Here is a 21,887-nt window from a genome sequence, read left to right as displayed (position 1 = left end):
AAAGAAGTTTCTCAGAAAGCTTCTTTCTCTTTGTTATCGTAGGATATTTCCTTTGACCCCATAGTCTTCCAAGGGATCCGAAATATCTGTTCTCAGATTCCACAGAAATAATGCTAGCAAAGAGATCCAGGAAATACAGATGTAACTCTGTGAGGTGAATTAACAGAACACTAAGCAGTTTCTCAGAAAGCTTCTTTCCAGATTTCATCCGAGGATATTTCCTTTTTCAAAATATCCCTCTATGGGCTTCCAAATATCACTTTGCCAATTCCACAAGAACTGTCTTAGCGATAGGATTCTTGAGGGGAAAGCTGTAACTCTGTGAGATGATTTCACAGAACACAAAGAAGTTTCTCAGAAAGCTTCTTTCTCTTTGTTATCGGAGGATATTTCCTTTGGCCCTATACTCTTCAAAGGAATCCAAAATATTTGTTCTCAGATTCCACAGAAATAAGGCTAGCAAAGAGATCCACGAAATACAGATGTAACTCTGTGAGATGAATTAACAGAACGCTAAGCAGGTTCTCAGAAAGCTTCTCTCCAGATTTCATCTGAGGATATTTCCTTTTTCACCATAGCCCTCAATGGGCTTCCAAATATCACTTTGCCAATTCCACAAGAACTGTCTTAGCGAAAGGCTTCTTGAGGGAAAGGTGTAACTCTGTGAGATGATTTCACAGAACACAAAGAAGTTTCTCAGAAAGCTTCTTTCTCTTTGTTATCGGAGGATATTTCCTTTGGTCCTATAGTCTTCAAAGGGATCCGAAATATCTGTTCTCAGATTCCACAGAAATAAGGCTAGCAAAGATATCCACGAAATACAGTTGTAACTCTGTGATATGAATTAACAGAACACTAAGCAGTTTCTCAGAAAGCTTCTTTCCAGATTTCATCTGAGCATATTTCCTTTTTCACCATAGCTCTCTATGGGCTTCCAAATATCACTTTGCCAGTTCCACAAGAACTGTCTTAGCGAAAGGCTTCTTGAGGGGAAAGCTGTAACTCAGTGAGATGATTTCACTGAACACAAAGAAGTTTCTCAGAAAGCTTCTTTCTCTTTGTTATCGGAGGATATTTCCTTTGGCCCTATACTCTTCCAAGGGATCCGAAATATCTGTTCTCAGATTGCACAGAAATAAGGCTAGCAAAGAGATCCATGAAATACAGATGTAACTCTGTGAGATGAATCAACAGAACCCTAAGCAGTTTCTCAGAAAGCTTCTTTCCAGATTTCATCTGAGGATATTTCCTTTTTCACCATAGCCCTCTATGGGCTTCCAAGTATCACTTTGCCAATTCCACAAGAACTGTCTTAGCGAAACGCCTCTTGAGGGGAAAGCTGTAACTCTGTGAGATGATTTCACAGAACACAAAGAAGTTTCTCAGAAAGCTTCTTTCTCTTTGTTATCGGAGGATATTTCCTTTGGCCCTATAGTCTTCCAAGGGATCCGAAATATCTGTTCTCAGATTCCACAGAAATAAGGCTAGCAAAGAGATTCACGAAATACAGATGTAACTCTGTGAGATGAATTTACAGAACACTAAGCAGTTTCTCAGAAAGCTTCTTTCCAGATTTCATCTGTGGATATTTCCATTTTCACCATAGCTCTCTATGGGCTTCCAAATATCACTTTGCCAATTCCACAAGAATTGTCTTAGCTAAAGGCTTCTTTAGGGAAAGGTGTAACTCTGTGAGATGATTTCACAGAACACAAAGAAGTTTCTCAGAAAGCTTCTTTCTCTTTGTTATCGGAGGATATTTCCTTTGGTCCTATAGTCTTCCAAGGGATCCGAAATATCTGTTCTCAGATTCCACAGAAATAAGGCTAGCAAAGAGATCCACGAAATACAGATGTAACACTGTGAGATGAATTAACAGAACACTAAGCAGTTTCTCAGAAAGCTTCTTTCCAGATTTCATCTGAGGATATTTCCTTTTTCACCGTAGCCCTCTATGGGTTTCCAAATATCACTTTGCCAATTCCACAAGAACTGTCTTAGCGAAAGGCTTCTTGAGGGAAAGGTGTAACTCTGTGAGATGATTTCACAGAACACAAAGAAGTTTCTCAGAAAGCTTCTTTCTCTTTGTTATCGGAGGATATTTCCTTTGGTCCTATAGTCTTCAAAGGGATCCGAAATATCTGTTCTCAGATTCCACAGAAATAAGGCTAGCAAAGATATCCACGAAATACAGATGTAACTCTGTGATATGAATTAACAGAACACTAAGCAGTTTCTCAGAAAGCTTCTTTCCAGATTTCATCTGAGCATATTTCCTTTTTCACCATAGCCCTCTATGGGCTTCCAAATATCACTTTGCCAATTCCACAAGAACTGTCTTAGCGAAAGGCTTCTTGAGGGGAAAGCTGTAACTCGGCGAGATGATTTCACAGAACACAAAGAAGTTTCTCAGAAAGCTTCTTTCTCTTTGTTATCGTAGGATATTTCCTTTGGCCCTATAGTCTTCCAAGGGATCCGAAATATCTGTTCTCAGATTCCACAGAAATAAGGCTAGCAAAGAGATCCACGAAATACAGATGTAACTCTGTGAGATGAATTAACAGAACACTAAGCAGTTTCTCAGAAAGCTTCTTTCCAGATTTCATCTGAGGATATTTCCTTTTTCACCATAGCCCTCTATGGGCTTCCAAATATCACTTTGGCAATTTCACAAGAACTGTCTTAGCGAAAGGCTTCTTGAGGGGAAAGCTGCAACTCTGTGAGATGATTTCACAGAACACAAAGAAGTTTCTCAGAAAGCTTCTTTCTCTTTGTTATCGTAGGATATTTCCTTTGACCCTATAGTCTTCCAAGGGATCCGAAATATCTGTTCTCAGATTCCACAGAAATAAGGCTAGCAAAGAGATCCACGAAATACAGATGTAACTCTGTGAGGTGAATTAACAGAACACTAAGCAGTTTCTCAGAAAGCTTCTTTCCAGATTTCATCTGAGGATATTTCCTTTTTCACCATAGCCCTCTATGGGATTCCAAATATCACTTTGCCAATTCCACAAGAACTGTCTTAGCGAAAGGCTTCTTGAGGGGAAAGCTGTAACTCTGTGAGATGATTTCACAGAACACAAAGAAGTTTCTCAGAAAGCTTCTTTCTCTTTGTTATCGGAGGATATTTCCTTTGTCCCTATACTCTTCAAAGGAATCCAAAATATTTGTTCTCAGATTCCACAGAAATAAGGCTAGCAAAGAGATCCACGAAATACAGATGTAACTCTGTGAGATGAATTAACAAAACACTAAGCAGTTTCTCAGAAAGCTTTTCTCCAGATTTCATCTCAGGATATTTCCTTTTTCACCATAGCCCTCTATGGGCTTCCAAATATCACTTTGCCAATTCCACAAGAATTGTCTTAGCTAAAGGCTTCTTTAGGGAAAGGTGTAACTCTGTGAGATGATTTCACAGAACACAAAGAAGTTTCTCAGAAAGCTTCTTTCTCTTTGTTATCGGAGGATATTTCCTTTGGCCCTATAGTCTTCCAAGGGATCCGAAATATCTGTTCTCAGATTCCACAGAAATAAGGCTAGCAAAGAAATCCACGAAATACAGATGTAACACTGTGAGATGAATTAACAGAACACTAAGCAGTTTCTCAGAAAGCTTCTTTCCAGATTTCATCTGAGGATATTTCCTTTTTCACCGTAGCCCTCTATGGGTTTCCAAATATCACTTTGCCAATTCCACAAGAACTGTCTTAGCGAAAGGCTTCTTGAGGGGAAAGCTGTAACTCTGTGAGATGATTTCACAGAACACAAAGAAGTTTCTCAGAAAGCTTCTTTCTCTTTGTTATCGGAGGATATTTCCATTGGCCCTATAGTCTTCAAAGGAATCCGAAATATCTGTTCTCAGATTCCACAGAAATAAGGCTAGCAAAGAGATCCACGAAATACAGATGTAACTCTGTGAGATGAATTAACAGAACACTAAGCAGTTTCTCAGAAAGCTTCTTTCCAGATTTCATCTGAGGATATTTCCTTTTTCATCCTAGAACTCTATGGGCTTCCAAATATCACTTTGCCAATTCCACAAGAACTGTCTTAGCGAAAGACTTCTTGAAGGGAAAGCTGTAACTCTGTGAGATGATTTCACAGAACACAAAGAAGTTTCTCAGAAAGCTTCTTTCTCTTTGTTATCGGAGCATATTTCCTTTGGCCCTATAGACTTCCAAGGAATCCGAAATATCTGTTCTCAGATTCCACAGAAATAAGGTTAGCAAAGAGATCCACGAAATACAGATGTAACTCTGTGAGATGAATTAACAGAACACTAAGCAGTTTCTCAGAAAGCTTCTTTCCAGATTTCATCTGAGGATATTTCCATTTTCACCATAGCCCTCTATGGGCTTCCAAATATCACTTTGCCAATTCCACAAGAACTGTCTTAGCGAAAGACTTCTTGAGGGGAAAGCTGTAACTCTGTGAGATGATTTCACAGAACACAAAGAAGTTTCTCAGAAAGCTTCTTTCTCTTTGTTATCGGAGGATATTTCCTTTGGCTCTATAGTCTTCCAAGGGATCCGAAATATCTGTTCTCAGATTCCACAGAAATAAGGCTAGCAATGAGATCCACGAAATACAGATGTAACTCTGTGAGATGAATTAACAGAACACTAAGCAGTTTCTCAGAAAGCTTCTTTCCAGATTTCATCTGAGGATATTTCCTTTTTCACCATAGCCCTCTATGGCCTTCCCAATATCACTTTGCCAATTCCACAAGAACTGTCTTAGTGAAAGGCTTCTTGAGGGGAAAGCTGTAACTCTGTGAGATGATTTCACAGAACACAAAGAAGTTTCTCAGAAAGCTTCTTTCTCTTTGTTATGGGAGGATATTTCCTTTGGCCCTATAGTCTTCCAAGGGATCCGAAATATCTGTTCTCAGATTCCACAGAAATAAGGCTAGCAAAGAGATCCACGAAATACAGATGTAACACTGTGAAATGAATTAACGGAACACTAAGCAGTTTCTCAGAAAGCTTCTTTCCAGATTTCATCTGAGGATATTTCCTTTTTCACCGTAGCCCTCTATGGGTTTCCAAATATCACTTTGCCAATTCCACAAGAACTGCCTTAGCGAAAGGCTTCTTGAGGGGAAAGCTGTAACTCTGTGAGATGATTTCACAGAACACAAAGAAGTTTCTCAGAAAGCTTCTTTCTCTTTGTTATCGGAGGATATTTCCATTGGCCCTATAGTCTTCAAAGGAATCCGAAATATCTGTTCTCAGATTCCACAGAAATAAGGCTAGCAAAGAGATCCACGAAATACAGATGTAACTCTGTGAGATGAATTAACAGAACACTAAGCAGTTTCTCAGAAAGCTTCTTTCCAGATTTCATCTGAGGATATTTCCTTTTTCATCCTAGAACTCTATGGGCTTCCAAATATCACTTTGCCAATTCCACAAGAACTGTCTTAGCGAAAGACTTCTTGAAGGGAAAGCTGTAACTCTGTGAGATGATTTCAAAGAACACAAAGAAGTTTCTCAGAAAGCTTCTTTCTCTTTGTTGTCGTAGGATATTTCCTTTGGCCCTATAGTGTTCCAAGGGATCCGAAATATCTGTTCTCAGATTCCAGAAAAATAAGGCTAGCAAAGAGATCCACGAAATACAGATGTAACTCTGTGAGATGAATTAACAGAACACTAAGCAATTTCTCAAAAAGCTTCTTTCCAGATTTCATCTGAGGATATTTCCTTTTTCACCATAGCCCTCTATGGGCTTCCAAATATCACTTTGCCAATTCCACAAGAACTGTCTTATCGAAAGGCTTCTTGAGGGGAAAGCTGTAACTCTGTGAGATGATTTCACAGAAGACAAAGAAGTTTCTCAGAAATCTTCTTTCTCTTTGTTATCGGAGGATATTTCCTTTGGCCCTATAGTCTTCAAAGGGATCCGAAATATCTGTTCTCAGATTCCACAGAAATAAGGCTAGCAAAGAGATCCACGAAATACAGATGAAACACTGTGAGATGAATTAACGGAACACTAAGCAGTTTCTCAGAAAGCTTCTTTCCAGATTTCATCTGAGGATATTTCCTTTTTCACCGTAGCCCTCTATGGGCTTCCAAATATCACTTTGCCAATTCCACAAGAACTGTCTTAGCGAAAGACTTCTTGAGGGGAAAGCTGTAACTCTGTGAGATGATTTCACAGAACACAAAGAAGTTTCTCAGAAAGCTTCTTTCTCTTTGTTATCGGAGGATATTTCCATTGGCCCTATAGTCTTCAAAGGGATCCGAAATATCTGTTCTCAGATTCCACAGAAATAAGGCTAGCAAGGAGATCCACGAAATACAGATGTAACTCTCTGAGATGAATTAACAGAACACTAAGCAGTTTCTCAGAAAGCTTCTTTCCAGATTTCATCTGAGGATATTTCCTTTTTCACCCTAGAACTCTATGGGCTTCCAAATATCACTTTGCCAATTCCACAAGCACTGTCTTAGCGAAAGACTTCTTGAGGGGAAAGCTGTAACTCTGTGAGATGATTTCACAGAACACAAAGAAGTTTCTCAGAAAGCTTCTTTCTCTTTGTTATCGGAGGATATTTCCTTTGGCCCTATAGTCTTCAAAGGGATCCGAAATATCTGTTCTCAGATTCCACAGAAATAAGGCTAGCAAAGAGATCCACGAAATACAGATGTGACTCTGTGAGATGAATTAACAGAACACTAAGCAGTTTCTCAGAAAGCTTCTTTCCAGATTTCATTTAAGGATATTTCCTTTTTCTCCATAGCCCTCTATGGGCTTCCAAATATCACTTTGCCAATTCCACAAGAACTGTCTTAGCGAAAGACTTCTTGAGGGGAAAGCTGTAACTCTGTGAGATGATTTCACAGAACACAAAGAAGTTTCTCAGAAAGCTTCTTTCTCTTTGTTATCGGAGGATATTTCCATTGGCCCTATAGTCTTCAAAGGGATCCGAAATATCTCTTCTCAGATTCCTCAGAAATAAGGCTAGCAAAGAGATCCACGAAATACAGATGTAACTCTGTGAGATGAATTAAGAGAACACTAAGCAGTTTCTCAGAAAGCTTCTTTCCAGATTTCATCTGAAGATATTTCCTTTTTCACCCTAGAACTCTATGGGCTTCCAAATATCACATTGCCAATTCCACAAGAACTGTCTTAGCGAAAGATTTCTTGAGGGGAACGCTGTAACTCTGTGAGATGATTTCACAGAACACAAAGAAGTTTCTCAGAAAGCTTCTTTCTCTTTGTTATCGGAGGATATTGCCTTTGGCCCTATAGTCTTCCAAGGAATCCGAAATATCTGTTCTTAGATTCCACAGAAATAAGGCTAGCAAAGAGATCCACGAAATACAGATGTAACTCTGTGAGATGAATTAACAGAACAGTAAGCAGTTTCTCAGAAAACTTCTTTCCAGATTTCATCTGAGGATATTTCCATTTTCACCATAGCCCTCTATGGGCTACCAAATATCACTTTGCCAATTCCACAAGAACTGTCTTAGCGAAAGGCTTCTTGAGGGGAAAGCTGTAACTCTGTGAGATGATTTCACAGAACACAAAGAAGTTTCTCAGAAAGCTTCTTTCTCTTTGTTATCGGAGGATATTTCCTTTGGCCCTATAGTCTTCCAAGGGATCCGAAATATCTGTTCTCAGATTCCACAGAAATAAGGCTAACAAAGAGATCCACGAAATACAGATGTAACTCTGTGAGGTGAATTAACAGAACACTAAGCAGTTTCTCAGAAATCTTCTTTCCAGATTTCATCTGAGGATATTTCCTTTTTCACCATAGCCCTCTGTGGGCTACCAAATATCACTTTGCCAATTCCACAAGAACTGTCTTAGCGAAAGGCTTCTTGAGGGGAAAGCTGTAACTCTGTGAGATGATTTCACAGAACACAAAGAAGTTTCTCAGAAAGCTTCTTTCTCTTTGTTATCGGAGGATATTTCCTTTGGCTCTATAGTCTTCCAAGGGATCCGAAATATCTGTTCTCAGATTCCACAGAAATAAGGCTAGCAAAGAGATCCACGAAATACAGATGTAACTCTGTGAGATTAATTAACAGAACACTAAGCAGTTTCTCAGAAAGCTTCTTTCCAGATTTCATCTGAGGATATTTCCTTTTTCACCATAGCCCTCTATGGCCTTCCAAATATCACTTTGCCAATTCCACAAGAACTGTCTTAGCGAAAGGCTTCTTGAGGGGAAAGCTGTAACTCTGTGAGATGATTTCACAGAACACAAAGAAGTTTCTCAGAAAGCTTCTTTCTCTTTGTTATCGGAGGATATTTCCTTTGGCCCTATAGTCTTCACAGGGATCCGAAATATCTGTTCTCAGATTCCACAGAAATAAGGCTAGCAAAGAGATCCACGAAATACAGATGTGACTCTGTGAGATGAATTAACAGAACACTAAGCAGTTTCTCAGAAAGCTTCTTTCCAGATTTCATCTGAGGATATTTCCTTTTTCACCATAGCCCTCTATGGGCTTCCAAATATCACTTTGCCAATTCCAGAAGAACTGTCTTAGCGAAAGGCTTCTTGAGGGGAAAGCTGTAACTCTGTGAGATGATTTCACAGAACACAAAGAAGTTTCTCAGAAAGCTTCTTTCTCCTTGTTATCGTAGGATATTTCCTTTGACCCCATAGTCTTCCAAGGGATCCGAAATATCTGTTCTCAGATTCCACAGAAATAATGCTAGCAAAGAGATCCACGAAATACAGATGTAACTCTGTGAGGTGAATTAACAGAACACTAAGCAGTTTCTCAGAAAGCTTCTTTCCAGATTTCATCCGAGGATATTTCCTTTTTCACCATAGCCCTCTATGGGCTTCCAAATATCACTTTGCCAATTCCACAAGAACTGTCTTAGCGATAGGCTTCTTGAGGGGAAAGCTGTAACTCTGTGAGATGATTTCACAGAACACAAAGAAGTTTCTCAGAAAGCTTCTTTCTCTTTGTTATCGGAGGATATTTCCTTTGGCCCTATACTCTTCAAAGGAATCCAAAATATTTGTTCTCAGATTCCACAGAAATAAGGCTAGCAAAGAGATCCACGAAATACAGATGTAACTCTGTGAGATGAATTAACAGAACGCTAAGCAGGTTCTCAGAAAGCTTCTCTCCAGATTTCATCTGAGGATATTTCCTTTTTCACCATAGCCCTCTATGGGCTTCCAAATATCACTTTGCCAATTCCACAAGAACTGTCTTAGCGAAAGGCTTCTTGAGGGAAAGGTGTAACTCTGTGAGATGATTTCACAGAACACAAAGAAGTTTCTCAGAAAGCTTCTTTCTCTTTGTTATCGGAGGATATTTCCTTTGGCCCTATAGTCTTCACAGGGATCCGAAATATCTGTTCTCAGATTCCACAGAAATAAGGCTAGCAAAGAGATCCACGAAATACAGATGTGACTCTGTGAGATGAATTAACAGAACACTAAGCAGTTTCTCAGAAAGCTTCTTTCCAGATTTCATCTGAAGATATTTCCTTTTTCACCATAGCCCTCTATGGGCTTCCAAATATCACTTTGCCAATTCCAGAAGAACTGTCTTAGCGATAGGCTTCTTGAGGGGAAAGCTGTAACTCTGTGAGATGATTTCACAGAACACAAAGAAGTTTCTCAGAAAGCTTCTTTCTCTTTGTTATCGGAGGATATTTCCTTTGGCCCTATACTCTTCAAAGGAATCCAAAATATTTGTTCTCAGATTCCACAGAAATAAGGCTAGCAAAGAGATCCACGAAATACAGATGTAACTCTGTGAGATGAATTAACAGAACGCTAAGCAGGTTCTCAGAAAGCTTCTCTCCAGATTTCATCTGAGGATATTTCCTTTTTCACCATAGCCCTCTATGGGCTTCCAAATATCACTTTGCCAATTCCACAAGAACTGTCTTAGCGAAAGGCTTCTTGAGGGAAAGGTGTAACTCTGTGAGATGATTTCACAGAACACAAAGAAGTTTCTCAGAAAGCTTCTTTCTCTTTGTTATCGGAGGATATTTCCTTTGGTCTTATAGTCTTCAAAGGGATCCGAAATATCTGTTCTCAGATTCCACAGAAATAAGGCTAGCAAAGATATCCACGAAATACAGATGTAACTCTGTGATATGAATTAACAGAACACTAAGCAGTTTCTCAGTAAGCTTCTTTCCAGATTTCATCTGAGCATATTTCCTTTTTCACCATAGCTCTCTATGGGCTTCCAAATATCACTTTGCCAATTCCACAAGAACTGTCTTAGCGAAAGGCTTCTTGAGGGGAAAGCTGTAACTCGGCAAGATGATTTCACAGAACACAAAGAAGTTTCTCAGAAAGCTTCTTTCTCTTTGTTATCGTAGGATATTTCCTTTGGCCCTATAGTCTTCCAAGGGATCCGAAATATCTGTTCTCAGATTCCACAGATATAAGGCTAGCAAAGATATCCACGAAATACAGATGTAACTCTGTGAGATGAATCAACAGAACACTAAGCAGTTTCTCAGAAAGCTTCTTTCCAGATTTCATCTGAGGATATTTCCTTTTTCACCATAGCCCTCTAAGGGCTTCCAAATATCACTTTGGCAATTCCACAAGAACTGTCTTAGCGAAAGGCTTCTTGAGGGGAAAGCTGTAACTCTGTGAGATGATTTCACAGAACACAAAGAAGTTTCTCAGAAAGCTTCTTTCTCTTTGTTATCGTAGGATATTTCCTTTGGCCCTATAGTCTTCCAAGGGATCCGAAATATCTGTTCTCAGATTCCACAGAAATAAGGCTAGAAAAGAGATCCACGAAATACAGATGTAACTCTGTGAGGTGAATTAACAGAACACTAAGCAGTTTCTCAGAAATCTTCTTTCCAGATTTCATCTGAGGATATTTCCTTTTTCACCATAGCCCTCTATGGGCTACCAAATATCACTTTGCCAATTCCACAAGAACTGTCTTAGCGAAAGGCCTCTTGAGGGGAAAGCTGTAACTCTGTGAGATGATTTCACAGAACACAAAGAAGTTTCTCAGAAAGCTTCTTTCTCTTTGTTATCGGAGGATATTTCCTTTGGCTCTAGAGTCTTCCAAGGGATCCGAAATATCTGTTCTCAGATTCCACAGAAATAAGGCTAGCAAAGAGATCCACGAAATACAGATGTAACTCTGTGAGATTAATTAACAGAACACTAAGCAGTTTCTCAGAAAGCTTCTTTCCAGATTTCATCTGAGGATATTTCTTTTTTCACCATAGCCCTCTATGGCCTTCCAAATATCACTTTGCCAATTCCACAAGAACTGTCTTAGCGAAAGACTTCTTGAGGGGAAAGCTGTAACTCTGTGAGATGATTTCACAGAACACAAAGAAGTTTGCCAGAAAGCTTCTTTCTCTTTGTTATCGGAGGATATTTCCTTTGGCCCTATAGTCTTCAAAGGGATCCGAAATATCTGTTCTCAGATTCCTCAGAAATAAGGCTAGCAAAGAGATCCACGAAATACAGATGTAACTCTGTGAGATGAATTAAGAGAACACTAAGCAGTTTCTCAGAAAGCTTCTTTCCAGATTTCATCTGAAGATATTTCCTTTTTCACCCTAGAACTCTATGGGCTTCCAAATATCACATTGCCAATTCCACAAGAACTGGCTTAGCGAAAGATTTCTTGAGGGGAAAGCTGTAACTCTGTGAGATGATTTCACAGAACACAAAGAAGTTTCTCAGAAAGCTTCTTTCTCTTTGTTATCGGAGGATATTGCCTTTGGCCCTATAGTCTTCCAAGGAATCCGAAATATCTGTTCTTAGATTCCACAGAAATAAGGCTAGCAAAGAGATCCACGAAATACAGATGTATTTCTGTGAGATGAATTAACAGAACACTAAGCAGTTTCTCAGAAAACTTCTTTCCAGATTTCATCTGAGGATATTTCCATTTTCACCATAGCCCTCTATGGGCTTCCAAATATCACTTTGCCAATTCCACAAGAACTGTCTTAGCGAAAGGCTTCTTGAGGGGAAAGCTGTAACTCTGTGAGATGATTTCACAGAACACAAAGAAGTTTCTCAGAAAGCTTCTTTCTCTTTGTTATCGGAGGATATTTCCTTTGGCCCTATAGTCTTCCAAGGGATCCGAAATATCTGTTCTCAGATTCCACAGAAATAAGGCTAGCAAAGAGATCCACGAAATACAGATGTAACTCTGTGAGGTGAATTAACAGAACACTAAGCAGTTTCTCAGAAATCTTCTTTCCAGATTTCATCTGAGGATATTTCCTTTTTCACCATAGCCCTCTGTGGGCTACCAAATATCACTTTGCCAATTCCACAAGAACTGTCTTAGCGAAAGGCTTCTTGAGGGGAAAGCTGTAACTCTGTGAGATAATTTCACAGAACACAAAGAAGTTTCTCAGAAAGCTTCTTTCTCTTTGTTATCGGAGGATATTTCCTTTGGCTCTATAGTCTTCCAAGGGATCCGAAATATCTGTTCTCAGATTCCACAGAAATAAGGCTAGCAAAGAGATCCACGAAATACAGATGTAACTCTGTGAGATTAATTAACAGAACACTAAGCAGTTTCTCAGAAAGCTTCTTTCCAGATTTCATCTGAGGATATTTCCTTTTTCACCATAGCCCTCTATGGCCTTCCAAATATCACTTTGCCAATTCCACAAGAACTGTCTTAGCGAAAGGCTTCTTGAGGGGAAAGCTGTAACTCTGTGAGATAATTTCACAGAACACAAAGAAGTTTCTCAGAAAGCTTCTTTCTCTTTGTTATCGGAGGATATTTCCTTTGGTCTTATAGTCTTCAAAGGGATCCGAAATATCTGTTCTCAGATTCCACAGAAATAAGGCTAGCAAAGATATCCACGAAATACAGATGTAACTCTGTGATATGAATTAACAGAACACTAAGCAGTTTCTCAGTAAGCTTCTTTCCAGATTTCATCTGAGCATATTTCCTTTTTCACCATAGCTCTCTATGGGCTTCCAAATATCACTTTGCCAATTCCACAAGAACTGTCTTAGCGAAAGGCTTCTTGAGGGGAAAGCTGTAACTCGGCAAGATGATTTCACAGAACACAAAGAAGTTTCTCAGAAAGCTTCTTTCTCTTTGTTATCGTAGGATATTTCCTTTGGCCCTATAGTCTTCCAAGGGATCCGAAATATCTGTTCTCAGATTCCACAGATATAAGGCTAGCAAAGATATCCACGAAATACAGATGTAACTCTGTGAGATGAATCAACAGAACACTAAGCAGTTTCTCAGAAAGCTTCTTTCCAGATTTCATCTGAGGATATTTCCTTTTTCACCATAGCCCTCTAAGGGCTTCCAAATATCACTTTGGCAATTCCACAAGAACTGTCTTAGCGAAAGGCTTCTTGAGGGGAAAGCTGTAACTCTGTGAGATGATTTCACAGAACACAAAGAAGTTTCTCAGAAAGCTTCTTTCTCTTTGTTATCGTAGGATATTTCCTTTGGCCCTATAGTCTTCCAAGGGATCCGAAATATCTGTTCTCAGATTCCACAGAAATAAGGCTAGAAAAGAGATCCACGAAATACAGATGTAACTCTGTGAGGTGAATTAACAGAACACTAAGCAGTTTCTCAGAAATCTTCTTTCCAGATTTCATCTGAGGATATTTCCTTTTTCACCATAGCCCTCTATGGGCTACCAAATATCACTTTGCCAATTCCACAAGAACTGTCTTAGCGAAAGGCCTCTTGAGGGGAAAGCTGTAACTCTGTGAGATGATTTCACAGAACACAAAGAAGTTTCTCAGAAAGCTTCTTTCTCTTTGTTATCGGAGGATATTTCCTTTGGCTCTAGAGTCTTCCAAGGGATCCGAAATATCTGTTCTCAGATTCCACAGAAATAAGGCTAGCAAAGAGATCCACGAAATACAGATGTAACTCTGTGAGATTAATTAACAGAACACTAAGCAGTTTCTCAGAAAGCTTCTTTCCAGATTTCATCTGAGGATATTTCTTTTTTCACCATAGCCCTCTATGGCCTTCCAAATATCACTTTGCCAATTCCACAAGAACTGTCTTAGCGAAAGACTTCTTGAGGGGAAAGCTGTAACTCTGTGAGATGATTTCACAGAACACAAAGAAGTTTGCCAGAAAGCTTCTTTCTCTTTGTTATCGGAGGATATTTCCTTTGGCCCTATAGTCTTCAAAGGGATCCGAAATATCTGTTCTCAGATTCCTCAGAAATAAGGCTAGCAAAGAGATCCACGAAATACAGATGTAACTCTGTGAGATGAATTAAGAGAACACTAAGCAGTTTCTCAGAAAGCTTCTTTCCAGATTTCATCTGAAGATATTTCCTTTTTCACCCTAGAACTCTATGGGCTTCCAAATATCACATTGCCAATTCCACAAGAACTGGCTTAGCGAAAGATTTCTTGAGGGGAAAGCTGTAACTCTGTGAGATGATTTCACAGAACACAAAGAAGTTTCTCAGAAAGCTTCTTTCTCTTTGTTATCGGAGGATATTGCCTTTGGCCCTATAGTCTTCCAAGGAATCCGAAATATCTGTTCTTAGATTCCACAGAAATAAGGCTAGCAAAGAGATCCACGAAATACAGATGTATTTCTGTGAGATGAATTAACAGAACACTAAGCAGTTTCTCAGAAAACTTCTTTCCAGATTTCATCTGAGGATATTTCCATTTTCACCATAGCCCTCTATGGGCTTCCAAATATCACTTTGCCAATTCCACAAGAACTGTCTTAGCGAAAGGCTTCTTGAGGGGAAAGCTGTAACTCTGTGAGATGATTTCACAGAACACAAAGAAGTTTCTCAGAAAGCTTCTTTCTCTTTGTTATCGGAGGATATTTCCTTTGGCCCTATAGTCTTCCAAGGGATCCGAAATATCTGTTCTCAGATTCCACAGAAATAAGGCTAGCAAAGAGATCCACGAAATACAGATGTAACTCTGTGAGGTGAATTAACAGAACACTAAGCAGTTTCTCAGAAATCTTCTTTCCAGATTTCATCTGAGGATATTTCCTTTTTCACCATAGCCCTCTGTGGGCTACCAAATATCACTTTGCCAATTCCACAAGAACTGTCTTAGCGAAAGGCTTCTTGAGGGGAAAGCTGTAACTCTGTGAGATAATTTCACAGAACACAAAGAAGTTTCTCAGAAAGCTTCTTTCTCTTTGTTATCGGAGGATATTTCCTTTGGCTCTATAGTCTTCCAAGGGATCCGAAATATCTGTTCTCAGATTCCACAGAAATAAGGCTAGCAAAGAGATCCACGAAATACAGATGTAACTCTGTGAGATTAATTAACAGAACACTAAGCAGTTTCTCAGAAAGCTTCTTTCCAGATTTCATCTGAGGATATTTCCTTTTTCACCATAGCCCTCTATGGCCTTCCAAATATCACTTTGCCAATTCCACAAGAACTGTCTTAGCGAAAGGCTTCTTGAGGGGAAAGCTGTAACTCTGTGAGATGATTTCACAGAACACAAAGAAGTTTCTCAGAAAGCTTCTTTCTCTTTGTTATCGGAGGATATTTCCTTTGGCCCTATAGTCTTCACAGGGATCCGAAATATCTGTTCTCAGATTCCAGAGAAATAAGGCTAGCAAAGAGATCCACGAAATACAGATGTGACTCTGTGAGATGAATTAACAGAACACTAAGCAGTTTCTCAGAAAGCTTCTTTCCAGATTTCATCTGAGGATATTTCCTTTTTCACCGTAGCCCTCTATGGGCTTCCAAATATCACTTTGCCAATTCCAGAAGAACTGTCTTAGCGAAAGGCTTCTTGAGGGGAAAGCTGTAACTCTGTGAGATGATTTCACAGAACACAAAGAAGTTTCTCAGAAAGCTTCTTTCTCTTTGTTATCGTAGGATATTTCCTTTGACCCCATAGTCTTCCAAGGGATCCGAAATATCTGTTCTCAGATTCCACAGAAATAATGCTAGCAAAGAGATCCACGAAATACAGATGTAACTCTGTGAGGTGAATTAACAGAACACTAAGCAGTTTCTCAGAAAGCTTCTTTCCAGATTTCATCCGAGGATATTTCCTTTTTCACCATAGCCCTCTATGGGCTTCCAAATATCACTTTGCCAATTCCACAAGAACTGTCTTAGCGATAGGCTTCTTGAGGGGAAAGCTGTAACTCTGTGAGATGATTTCACAGAACACAAAGAAGTTTCTCAGAAAGCTTCTTTCTCTTTGTTATCGGAGGATATTTCCTTTGGCCCTATACTCTTCAAAGGAATCCAAAATATTTGTTCTCAGATTCCACAGAAATAAGGCTAGCAAAGAGATCCACCGAATACAGATGTAACTCTGTGAGATGAATTAACAGAACGCTAAGCAGGTTCTCAGAAAGCTTCTCTCCAGATTTCATCTGAGGATATTTCCTTTTTCACCATAGCCCTCTATGGGCTTCCAAATATCACTTTGCCAATTCCACAAGAACTGTCTTAGCGAAAGGCTTCTTGAGGGAAAGGTGTAACTCTGTGAGATGATTTCACAGAACACAAAGAAGTTTCTCAGAAAGCTTCTTTCTCTTTGTTATCGGAGGATATTTCCTTTGGCCCTATAGTCTTCACAGGGATCCGAAATATCTGTTCTCAGATTCCACAGAAATAAGGCTAGCAAAGAGATCCACGAAATACAGATGTGACTCTGTGAGATGAATTAACAGAACACTAAGCAGTTTCTCAGAAAGCTTCTTTCCAGATTTCATCTGAAGATATTTCCTTTTTCACCATAGCCCTCTATGGGCTTCCAAATATCACTTTGCCAATTCCAGAAGAACTGTCTTAGCGAAAGGCTTCTTGAGGGGAAAGCTGTAACTCTGTGAGATGATTTCACAGAACACAAAGAAGTTTCTCAGAAAGCTTCTTTCTCTTTGTTATCGTAGGATATTTCCTTTGACCCCATAGTCTTCCAAGGGATCCGAAATATCTGTTCTCAGATTCCACAGAAATAATGCTAGCAAAGAGATCCACGAAATACAGTTGTAACTGTGTGAGGTGAATTAACAGAACACTAAGCAGTTTCTCAGAAAGCTTCTTTCCAGATTTCATCCGAGGATATTTCCTTTTTCACCATAGCCCTCTATGGGCTTCCAAATATCACTTTGCCAATTCCACAAGAACTGTCTTAGCGATAGGCTTCTTGAGGGGAAAGCTGTAACTCTGTGAGATGATTTCACAGAACACAAAGAAGTTTCTCAGAAAGCTTCTTTCTCTTTGTTATCGGAGGATATTTCCTTTGGCCCTATACTCTTCAAAGGAATCCAAAATATTTGTTCTCAGATTCCACAGAAATAAGGCTAGCAAAGAGATCCACGAAATACAGATGTAACTCTGTGAGATGAATTAACAGAACACTAAGCAGTTTCTCAGAAAGCTTCTTTCCAGATTTCATCTGAGGATATTTCCATTTTCACCATAGCCCTCTATGGGCTTCCAAATATCACTTTGCCAATTCCACAAGAACTGTCTTAGCGAAAGACTTCTTGAGGGGAAAGCTGTAACTCTGTGAGATGATTTCACAGAACACAAAGAAGTTTCTCAGAAAGCTTCTTTCTCTTTGTTGTCGTAGGATATTTCCTTTGGCCCTATAGTGTTCCAAGGGATCCGAAATATCTGTTCTCAGGTTCCACAAAAATAAGGCTAGCAAAGAGATCCACGAAATACACATGTAACTCTGTGAGATGAATTAACAGAACACTAAGCAATTTCTCAAAAAGCTTCTTTCCAGATTTCATCTGAGGATATTTCCTTTTTCACCATAGCCCTCTATGGGCTTCCAAATATCACTTTGCCAATTCCACAAGAATTGTCTTAGCGAAAGGCTTCTTGAGGGAAAAGCTGTAACTCTGTGAGATGATTTCACAGAACACAAAGAAGTTTCTCAGAAAGCTTCTTTCTCTTTGTTATCGGAGGATATTTCCTTTGGCTCTATAGTCTTCCAAGGGATCCGAAATATCTGTTCTCAGATTCCACAGAAATAAGGCTAGCAATGAGATCCACGAAATACAGATGTAACTCTGTGAGATGAATTAACAGAACACTAAGCAGTTTCTCAGAAAGCTTCTTTCCAGATTTCATCTGAGGATATTTCCTTTTTCACCATAGCCCTCTATGGCCTTCCCAATATCACTTTGCCAATTCCACAAGAACTGTCTTAGTGAAAGGCTTCTTGAGGGGAAAGCTGTAACTCTGTGAGATGATTTCACAGAACACAAAGAAGTTTCTCAGAAAGCTTCTTTCTCTTTGTTATGGGAGGATATTTCCTTTGGCCCTATAGTCTTCCAAGGGATCCGAAATATCTGTTCTCAGATTCCACAGAAATAAGGCTAGCAAAGAGATCCACGAAATACAGATGTAACACTGTGAAATGAATTAACGGAACACTAAGCAGTTTCTCAGAAAGCTTCTTTCCAGATTTCATCTGAGGATATTTCCTTTTTCACCGTAGCCCTCTATGGGTTTCCAAATATCACTTTGCCAATTCCACAAGAACTGCCTTAGCGAAAGGCTTCTTGAGGGGAAAGCTGTAACTCTGTGAGATGATTTCACAGAACACAAAGAAGTTTCTCAGAAAGCTTCTTTCTCTTTGTTATCGGAGGATATTTCCATTGGCCCTATAGTCTTCAAAGGAATCCGAAATATCTGTTCTCAGATTCCACAGAAATAAGGCTAGCAAAGAGATCCACGAAATACAGATGTAACTCTCTGAGATGAATTAACAGAACACTAAGCAGTTTCTCAGAAAGCTTCTTTCCAGATTTCATCTGAGGATATTTCCTTTTTCATCCTAGAACTCTATGGGCTTCCAAATATCACTTTGCCAATTCCACAAGAACTGTCTTAGCGAAAGACTTCTTGAAGGGAAAGCTGTAACTCTGTGAGATGATTTCACAGAACACAAAGAAGTTTCTCAGAAAGCTTCTTTCTCTTTGTTATCGGAGGATATTTCCTTTGGCCCTATAGTCTTCCAAGGAATCCGAAATATCTGTTCTCAGATTCCACAGAAATAAGGCTAGCAAAGAGATCCACGAAATACAGATGTAACTCTGTGAGATGAATTAACAGAACACTAAGCAGTTTCTCAGAAAGATTCTTTCCAGATTTCATCTGAGGATATTTCCATTTTCACCATAGCCCCCTATGGGCTTCCAAATATCACTTTGCCAATTCCACAAGAACTGTCTTAGCGAAAGACTTCTTGAGGGGAAAGCTGTAACTCTGTGAGATGATTTCACAGAACACAAAGAAGTTTCTCAGAAAGCTTCTTTCTCTTTGTTGTCGTAGGATATTTCCTTTGGCCCTATAGTGTTCCAAGGGATCCGAAATATCTGTTCTCAGATTCCAGAAAAATAAGGCTAGCAAAGAGATCCACGAAATACAGATGTAACTCTGTGAGATGAATTAACAGAACACTAAGCAATTTCTCAAAAAGCTTCTTTCCAGATTTCATCTGAGGATATTTCCTTTTTCACCATAGCCCTCTATGGGCTTCCAAATATCACTTTGCCAATTCCACAAGAACTGTCTTAGCGAAAGGCTTCTTGAGGGGAAAGCTGTAACTCTGTGAGATGATTTCACAGAAGACAAAGAAGTTTCTCAGAAATCTTCTTTCTCTTTGTTATCGGAGGATATTTCCTTTGGCCCTATAGTCTTCAAAGGGATCCGAAATATCTGTTCTCAGATTCCACAGAAATAAGGCTAGCAAAGAGATCCACGAAATACAGATGAAACACTGTGAGATGAATTAACGGAACACTAAGCAGTTTCTCAGAAAGCTTCTTTCCAGATTTCATCTGAGGATATTTCCTTTTTCACCGTAGCCCTCTATGGGCTTCCAAATATCACTTTGCCAATTCCACAAGAACTGTCTTAGCGAAAGACTTCTTGAGGGGAAAGCTGTAACTCTGTGAGATGATTTCACAGAACACAAAGAAGTTTCTCAGAAAGCTTCTTTCTCTTTGTTATCGGAGGATATTTCCATTGGCCCTATAGTCTTCAAAGGGATCCGAAATATCTGTTCTCAGATTCCACAGAAATAAGGCTAGCAAGGAGATCCACGAAATACAGATGTAACTCTCTGAGATGAATTAACAGAACACTAAGCAGTTTCTCAGAAAGCTTCTTTCCAGATTTCATCTGAGGATATTTCCTTTTTCACCCTAGAACTCTATGGGCTTCCAAATATCACTTTGCCAATTCCACAAGCACTGTCTTAGCGAAAGACTTCTTGAGGGGAAAGCTGTAACTCTGTGAGATGATTTCACAGAACACAAAGAAGTTTCTCAGAAAGCTTCTTTCTCTTTGTTATCGGAGGATATTTCCTTTGGCCCTATAGTCTTCAAAGGGATCCGAAATATCTGTTCTCAGATTCCACAGAAATAAGGCTAGCAAAGAGATCCACGAAATACAGATGTGACTCTGTGAGATGAATTAACAGAACATTAAGCAGTTTCTCAGAAAGCTTCTTTCCAGATTTCATTTAAGGATATTTCCTTTTTCACCATAGCCCTCTATGGGCTTCCAAATATCACTTTGCCAATTCCACAAGAACTGTCTTAGCGAAAGACTTCTTGAGGGGAAAGCTGTAACTCTGTGAGATGATTTCACAGAACACAAAGAAGTTTCTCAGAAAGCTTCTTTCTCTTTGTTATCGGAGGATATTTCCATTGGCCCTATAGTCTTCAAAGGGATCCGAAATATCTCTTCTCAGATTCCTCAGAAATAAGGCTAGCAAAGAGATCCACGAAATACAGATGTAACTCTGTGAGATGAATTAAGAGAACACTAAGCAGTTTCTCAGAAAGCTTCTTTCCAGATTTCATCTGAAGATATTTCCTTTTTCACCCTAGAACTCTATGGGCTTCCAAATATCACATTGCCAATTCCACAAGAACTGTCTTAGCGAAAGATTTCTTGAGGGGAACGCTGTAACTCTGTGAGATGATTTCACAGAACACAAAGAAGTTTCTCAGAAAGCTTCTTTCTCTTTGTTATCGGAGGATATTGCCTTTGGCCCTATAGTCTTCCAAGGAATCCGAAATATCTGTTCTTAGATTCCACAGAAATAAGGCTAGCAAAGAGATCCACGAAATACAGATGTAACTCTGTGAGATGAATTAACAGAACAGTAAGCAGTTTCTCAGAAAACTTCTTTCCAGATTTCATCTGAGGATATTTCCATTTTCACCATAGCCCTCTATGGGCTACCAAATATCACTTTGCCAATTCCACAAGAACTGTCTTAGCGAAAGGCTTCTTGAGGGGAAAGCTGTAACTCTGTGAGATGATTTCACAGAACACAAAGAAGTTTCTCAGAAAGCTTCTTTCTCTTTGTTATCGGAGGATATTTCCTTTGGCCCTATAGTCTTCCAAGGGATCCGAAATATCTGTTCTCAGATTCCACAGAAATAAGGCTAACAAAGAGATCCACGAAATACAGATGTAACTCTGTGAGGTGAATTAACAGAACACTAAGCAGTTTCTCAGAAATCTTCTTTCCAGATTTCATCTGAGGATATTTCCTTTTTCACCATAGCCCTCTGTGGGCTACCAAATATCACTTTGCCAATTCCACAAGAACTGTCTTAGCGAAAGGCTTCTTGAGGGGAAAGCTGTAACTCTGTGAGATGATTTCACAGAACACAAAGAAGTTTCTCAGAAAGCTTCTTTCTCTTTGTTATCGGAGGATATTTCCTTTGGCTCTATAGTCTTCCAAGGGATCCGAAATATCTGTTCTCAGATTCCACAGAAATAAGGCTAGCAAAGAGATCCACGAAATACAGATGTAACTCTGTGAGATTAATTAACAGAACACTAAGCAGTTTCTCAGAAAGCTTCTTTCCAGATTTCATCTGAGGATATTTCCTTTTTCACCATAGCCCTCTATGGCCTTCCAAATATCACTTTGCCAATTCCACAAGAACTGTCT

The sequence above is a fragment of the Macaca mulatta genome, chromosome 13 (genome assembly GCF_049350105.2).
Source record: "Macaca mulatta isolate MMU2019108-1 chromosome 13, T2T-MMU8v2.0, whole genome shotgun sequence".
Lineage (NCBI taxonomy): Eukaryota > Metazoa > Chordata > Mammalia > Primates > Cercopithecidae > Macaca > Macaca mulatta.
Note: the sequence above shows the minus strand (reverse complement) of the source record.